The sequence below is a fragment of the Pyxicephalus adspersus genome, chromosome 6 (genome assembly GCF_032062135.1).
Source record: "Pyxicephalus adspersus chromosome 6, UCB_Pads_2.0, whole genome shotgun sequence".
In the NCBI taxonomy this organism is placed as follows: domain Eukaryota; kingdom Metazoa; phylum Chordata; class Amphibia; order Anura; family Pyxicephalidae; genus Pyxicephalus; species Pyxicephalus adspersus.
In genome coordinates this window covers 62,429,297-62,437,328 of record NC_092863.1, presented here as the reverse complement: position 1 = coordinate 62,437,328, position 8,032 = coordinate 62,429,297, and positions in this window count along the sequence as shown.

The following is an 8,032-nucleotide window of genomic DNA, read 5'->3' as shown; positions in this document are numbered from 1 at the left end:
GCAATTCCCCCTTGTATCGATGACCTGGTTCCTTTTATTATTGTTGGCCAGGTGCTCCTAAGCCATCCTCAAAATCAGGCCTGGAAAGGGGATGCAGTGCCTGACCTGCCTGACCTTCCAGGACACTCTGGGCCTGGATCCCAAATAAAATGCTGCGAATCTGCAGCAACATTAATACATTTGACCCTATCCAGGCCTTTTTTAGGAGAAAATGAAGCACATGATGCCCACTACAATATTCATACAGTGGCGAATGCAGCCAACAGCGGGCCACTGTAAAACCCAACAACTGCGCTCACTGTCCTTTGACTGCCACGGGAGTCCCCAGTTGGCTGAGGAGGGTTCAGGGAGGTACAGTGGCACAGTTTGCACTTCTCTTTATCCGCTGCTAGCTATATACACACACATACATATATATATATATAATAAAGCCCAACTTTTATATAAATAGTATCAATATTGATTTCAATTCATGTAAAAAGCTTATTTTGTTACCTATTTACCTGCACATTGTTGAACAATGCAGTACATATTCACAAAGATTCTCAGCTCCTACAGTATATTAGCCAGGCTGTGTGTATATATATATATATATATATATATATACACACACATAACATTCATCTTTGATTATCTTAGGTCTGGTATTTTATTGGATTCAGAACGGCTACTAAGACCTTCAAGTATGTTTGTATTCAAACTGTAAAGCTGTACAATAATTTGTTTCACAGCTGAAAGCTGACAGAACAAATCCAAAACATCCATGTATACACGTTTACACGGGAGGCGATTGGCATTGGCAATGTATCTGAAGGTGCTTTAAGTCCCTCATGCTTTTTGTAACATTTTCAGATTCTTGGCTGTCTTCCACATGACAGTGAATCTAAGTTTGCTTTCCCCATGGGAGATCTTTATTCACACTGAAGTCAAAAACCCTTGACAAAAGGCATCTAGGGGAACTCATTGACCTTTCAGCCTCCTGTCTAACATCAGTGCAAGTATTGCTTCTTGATAAAACCAGAAATTCAATTGTGGAGATTTTTCACAGCAATTTGACTAGGTACTCCTTTTACATAAGCTTTTCAGCTGTCTTTCAAAAAGACAGCTTATAAAATAAAATGTTCATTCATCATTTCAAAATGCAGAAAAAGTTTAAACTAGGATTGAAAGAAGGCCTGCTGTTATATTTTCCTTGTCAAATTTTCCTTGTCAATATTGAAAATTCACATTCTCTGCATTTCTGTTCTGTGGTACCCAGCAAGGAGATGAACATGTGAACAACAATGGGGAGGGGGCTAATTATGTTCTTCTACCCAGTGGGAAGAGTTTAATATAATACTATAATATAAAAAAACATGAAATTTTTTCTCCGCTGTCATTTCCTCTCAAGCTTGCAATCCACGCCATCTTTGACTCCCTCCTAAACCCCACACCTGTTCCCCCCACAACAACCTTCTCTGCCCAGTACATAGTCACCTACTTTAGAGATAAAATAGACAAAATCATACTTGATTTTCTGCTCACCAAGCCACTCCAACCATACCCACCCTTTCCATCTGTAAATCATCACTGACCTCCCTCAGGCCTGTTACTGTGGACGAAGTCTCTTCTCTTCTCTCATCATCTACTACCTGTCTGCTTGACCCAAATCCCTCTCATCTACTCCGTGCTCATTCCTCCACCGTTCCCTATCCTGAAGAAACCCTCTCTGGACCCCTCCCTACCCTCTAACTACCGTCCTATCTCTCTTCTCCCATATGTCTCCAAACTTCTTGAACGCCCTGTCTACAAAGGACTCACCGATTACCTGAGCACCAACTCGCTCCTTGACCCTCTCCAGTCTGGTTTTCGAGCTGCCCATTCCACCAAAACAGCCCTTACTAAAGTGGCCAATGACCTCATCAGAGCTAAGTCTCAAGGCAACTTTTCCCTGCTCCCTCTCCTTGATCTTTCCTCTGCTTTTGACACTGTTGATCACCCCCTTCTAACATAAATCATGCGCTCCATTGGTATCAGTGACACTGCTCTTTCTTGGTTTGCTTCCTATCTGTCTGACCGCTCCTTTCAAGTTTCTTTCAATGGTAATTCCTCCGCACCCACTATCCTTCCTGTGGGTGTTCCCCCAGGGTCAGTCCTAGGACCGGTTCTCTTTTCTCTGTACACCCCCTCTCTCGGTAGTCTCATATCCTTCTTTGGCTTACAGTACCATCTGTATGCTGATGACACTCAAATTTATCTGTCCTCCTCTGACCTGTCTCCCTCAGTCCTGGATAAGGTCTCATGCTGCCTGTCAGCCATATCATCATGGATGTCTGACCGATTCCTGAAACTCAACCTGGATAAAGCAGAACTCATGATCCTCCCTTAAATTCCAAATCTCCCCCTGACATATTTCTGTTAACAACACTGGTTTTCGTCCCTCCCCTCAGGCACATTGTCTTGGTGTCATATGACTCTGCCCTCCCATTTACCCCCTATATTCAGAACATTTCCAGGTCCTGTCACTTTCATCTACGCAACATCTCCAAAATCCGCCCCTACCTGTCCCCTGAGACCACCAAACGCCTTGTACATGCTCTTATCATCTCTCGTCTGGACTACTGTAACCTCCTCCTCTCTGGTATTCCACTAACCCTCTACAATCTATTATGAATGCTGCAGCCCGACTCATCCATCCTTCCTACCGCTCCTCTTCCCCTTCATCTCTTTGCAGATCTCTACATTGGCTTCCATTTCACATTGGAATCAAATTCAAGCTCCTGTGCTTTGCCTTCAAATCCCTACATAGTTCTTGTCCCACTTACATTTCTGACCTGGTAAAAAAATTAACCCCCCCAGCCGCTCTCTCTGCTCCTCCAATGACCTACTAATGACTTCCTCAATCACAACCTCATCACGCACATGGATAAGACTTCTCTAGAGCTGCCCCAACTCTCTGGAATGGTCTTCTTCGTTCTATTCGGCTTGCTCCTACTTTCTGTTCATTTAAAAGAACTTACTAGATTGTAAGCTCTTCGGAGCAGGGTCCTCTCCTCCTGTATCACTGTTTATATTCGTCTGTCATTTGCAACCCCTATTTAATGTACAGCGCTGTCTAATATGTTGGCACTATATAAATCCTGTTTATTAATAATAATAATAATAATAATAATAATAAAAATATTAATATAGTTATTATAACTTTCTAGACAAAGATAGGATGTGTTGTGGAAGCAGTTCTTAAATAATGCGTGTCGGGGTCAAAGGACTTTTCTGGAGTTTTCCATGTAGACTACCTGCAGCTGATCTTGCACTGGTTGGCTTTGTGGAAAGGACCAGTTTGATAGAGGCAGGACATGATTCCTCATGTCAGAGATGCCCCATGATTACTGGTGTGGAAATACTCAAGAAGCAATGCACATGAATCACAGATCCATGGTTTGGGTGAAACAGAAGTAGGAAGATACTAGCAATGCAGCTTCTCAGGTACAGTTTCCTCCTCTTTATCAAAGAGAACAGCAATCAACACAGCATTGAAATCACCAAATCTCACATAAATCTCAAGTGCCCCAGATGATCTCACATCTGAAGAATTACACTGTTATTTTTCAGAAAGAATTTACTTTAAAAGGTACATGCTTAGCACAATTACCATTTTGATATTACTTATAACACACCTAATATTCACATTTTTAGGTATAGATCCAAATTAATTCCTTGGTTAAATAATTTGTCCCTTTTTCCAATATTTTTAAACCACTGGATGTATCTGTCCATTATATACCAGTGTTTTGTAAAGGATTTGTTCATGTGAAGGTAAAAATAAATCCCCAACAGGTAACAAATTTAAAGGTAGATAAATTTTACATAAAAAAAAATTTCTCCAACAAATATCATCAATAAAATAAGACCTGGCTGGCTAAAATGTATCAGTATACCTTTTTAGGCAGTTTAGGCATTTTTTCCCCCTGTTCTCCCTATCCGTAGCCTGTGTAGATGCTGGACTTCCGATGACTATGTGGTATTATTTAGATTAAAATTCCACTGTTTTAATGTAACGCTAGGCTATAAGTGGATGTGATTCTCTTGGCAATAGCATACTGGCTTTGAGAATTACCTGCCAGGAGAAAGCTATTCTTATCTATTTTATTTTTAAACAAACCTGTAATTTTCTGACCACCCTGAAGCTGTAATTTCACATCCAGAAAATGTTTTAACCTCTGCACAAAAGTCAGCTGTAAATTTAAGAGCAGAATGCATATTGTATACATTTACAGTTATTACATGTTATTGACCTTCCCCTCCCTTACAACAAATGAAAAGGGCATTAATGCAGAGACCATATTCTGCAATATCTTGAAAATTTACCATGAAGGGCAAGGGCTCTCCTAATTGGATACACATTTATTAGAATAAGGTTAACCTTCAAATTACACAATACATACATTACACTATTATGATCAGGATCAATCTAGATAGTGTATGTATGTTTATATATGTATATATCAATGCTGCTCATACTTTCAAAGAATGCCATGCTCATTTATGTTTTCCTTTACATTTAAAAAGATTCCCCTTCATTGGTATGTAATTACAAACTATAACCCTTTATTAGTTTTAGTCAACTGAGAGAGTACAACCTCTTAAAAATGTTATTAAATAGATAATTCATAGGGGTGCTTTTTGGGCAGTGCTTCTATCCAACAGTTATGAATGGAACTGACAGGTTTTGCTTCAAAATCCTACCCAGTCATTATGAATCAGCATCTTTCTGGCCACTGTTGTCTTTTTGTAAACTACAGAAATCAGCACTGAAATTTCTCTATGAATGGGATGAACTGATACATCCAATGATCAGGACCACAATGACATTAAACCTAATTAGCTGTTAATCCATTAGAGCAAAACTCTGCATTATTTATATATGAAAACCACAGATAAATGAATACCCAATATTGCTAAATTTTATGTATCTTTTTATGTATATGTATGTATGTAATAACATGTAATATTAAATAGAGTTATATTTTTATATAAAAAGCTTTGTTTTTACTTGTTGTTACTGAGAGATAAAGATAAACAGATAAGGATTTTGGAGAGCTTTACAAATAATGCATTTTTTAGTACAGTTGGCTACTGAATAAAAGCAAAATCAAATCTTTAAAGCCTAGGAATAAGGATGGGGGTAACTCAGTACTGATCCATGTACAGCCCTGCCAAAACAGTATATTAACTCCACACCATATTAAAATAGGTATAATTCAGCATCGATATTTAAAATCAATATTTAAAATCTGCATATGTCTTCCATTCATCAAAGACAACAACATAGCAAAGTACACAGTCAAATTAAATGAGGCTATAAAAATGCAATGATATGTAGTAAACATGCCTTGCCTGGCTGTGCTGAGAGAAGACATTGGCAGTACTGTGTCTCATATTGAATACAGAACATCATCACATTTATTACACAAATACGACCAGGGTGAAAAGCATATAATGATCACATCTGTTTAATTTGGCACGCTGCACTAAACTTCTTTTATGAGCAAATAAAATCCAGACAGTCTTTCAAAGATATTGATGCTACAAACAAGATTAGTTGCTTTCAACATTTCAAGAATAAGTGCTACTATTTGATATTTCTTCATATAGAACAATTAGATAAATGTTATCAAATTATGTTTGTAAACTATATTGTTATCAGGAGGGTATATTGAACCTAGGTGAGATATTCTGTAATTCCCAACCAGCATGAGGGATCTCTGTATAAATTATATTGTGATAATGAGAAGCATGCTTTGTACAACCTGCATAGGAAATAATGTAATGCCAGAAGAAGTCTAACATATGTCTATCTATCTATCTATGTTTTATCATACAGCAACAGATAAAATATTGTTTTAAAAGTTATTTTTATTAAATAAATGTTGAATGTAAAAAGGGGTACATCATGTAGAATGTAAATATATGTCAGCAGAACACAAAGGTATGACTTTGGCATGTTAATAATGGTTCACAATGAAATAAATGTGTCAAATATTAAAGCAGAACTAAAGTGAAAATAAAAAAAGCACACTAACCTTTTTTCCCATCCTTCAATGGCACTGGACCTTGCCTTGATCCGGTCCCCTGTCGTCCTAGAATTCTTCTTCGTCACCATTTTTAATCTTCTCTTGAAGTCTTCTTGCTACGTCACCTGATCTCGTACTGCGCAGGTGCGAGATCAGGTGAAGTATCCCGCTGTAAAGGGGGGAAAAAAGAGGGCCGATCTCACTGCAGCAATCAAGACTTAAATGGACTGTGCTGCACCCTTTTTTAAAAAATATTAATAATAAATACATAAAATTGTTACTTTACATATAAGGGTTTGTTACTCCTTTTATGTAAAGATGTTGAGTTTAGGTCCGCTTTAGTACAAACACTAGGTTACAATTTCAAACAGAAGATTCCAAGCAAATCCAATATGACAGTAAGGCAAGAAAGTACGCAGCAAGGAGGGCCTTCAAGTAAAGGAGGAAGAAATGAACAAACGTAGGGAGTGGGGTGGTTGGAACAGAGTGGCGAGTGAGCGACACGAATAAGTGGAAGAGTGGTTGGGGACTGGGAATGCTGGCGATTGGGAGAACCTTCATTTACCAGTTAAGGCTTATATATACAGTACCTTATGGTTGAAAGAGGGTGAAACGAATTTACCAATCCATGAGGACAGTATATATTTCAAATCAGCCATTTCTCCATAGCTAGCATCTAGGAGAATGAATGCAATACATTTTTAGTAGCTTGGCAATATATATATTCTTTGGCTATCTATTTTGAGTCATTTTAAGTCTTTGTTTTGATCTCTAATTTTATTTAGTTGGCAAAATTTTTAATATTTTTGAAATAGCTATATAGGCGCAAAACACAAGTAATGATGGGTGAATGAGAGAATGACTTATGAGAGTATAACTTTTTCTTTAGGATCCAACAGTTCACATTTGAAATACTCAAATAAGACAATGAGGTCATGGTGGATATATTATAAAATGAGCTTCAGAAGAGCATGCTTATATCACTTTTACATGTGTATTATTTTAATATAATCTGTCAGGTCACAGAAAGTGTCCAAAGTATTGATCCTGCAGGATTTATCTGAAAGTAATTTGGTTTTCCCTCAATTTGTTTTCTGTTTCTCCAAAGCTTTTGATCCTAAATTTAAGGTTGTTGTTTTTCAATCAGATAAAAAAGTTCTCTGTTGCTTGATTGTCAATCTCACTCTGCAGAGGTAGTAAACAGACACATCACATGTATATTAGAGACGCAAACACGTCAACTGGTGATCAAGCCAGTCTCTAGAGATGGTCAATGTGAACATAAATGAAGCAACCAATATACTGTACTTGAGCACCTTAACGAAGTCTAAGAAAAATAAAACTTATGACTTATTCATAAGTTTGTATGTTACAGTTTGACCCTGTCCTTTTCTCCCCCTCTTTCTTTGTGTTTCTTTCTCCTCTTCTACAACTCTTCCAGTTCTTTTTCTCTATGGTAGATACCTATGACTTAGTTTATTATTTTTGTTCTTGACAAACCGTTATAGATTGAGACCTTTTTATATTTTTGAATTTTCTGATCAGTACTAATATTTGTTATTTCACCCGTCTTTGTATTTAGTGCATCTTCTGTTACCAATTGAAACCAAATGAAAACAGTCAACATCTCTGACCAGATTCACATGTATACAAAGCACACAATAGTTCAGTATGAAGATAAGAATTCAAAATTTAATTCAAAAATACAATTATGGACAGATACAAAGGCAAAATGGCAGATATTTTTGAAAAAAGTTGCATATATTATTACTGATTAGTAGGCCGGATTAACTAAGTATGCCCATGAAAAATGACTTTTTTAAATGTCTTTTTCATTTGGATTTCATGCCTTTGGGGGACCCTGGCCCAGTCCTGTCGTTGAAAATGTGAAGTCCCTTTAAATGGCTATGTGAGCAATATTCTCCATGTAGCTGGCCTGGCAGTTTTGTGACAGGATATCCATTTTCTTCTAAAAGGTT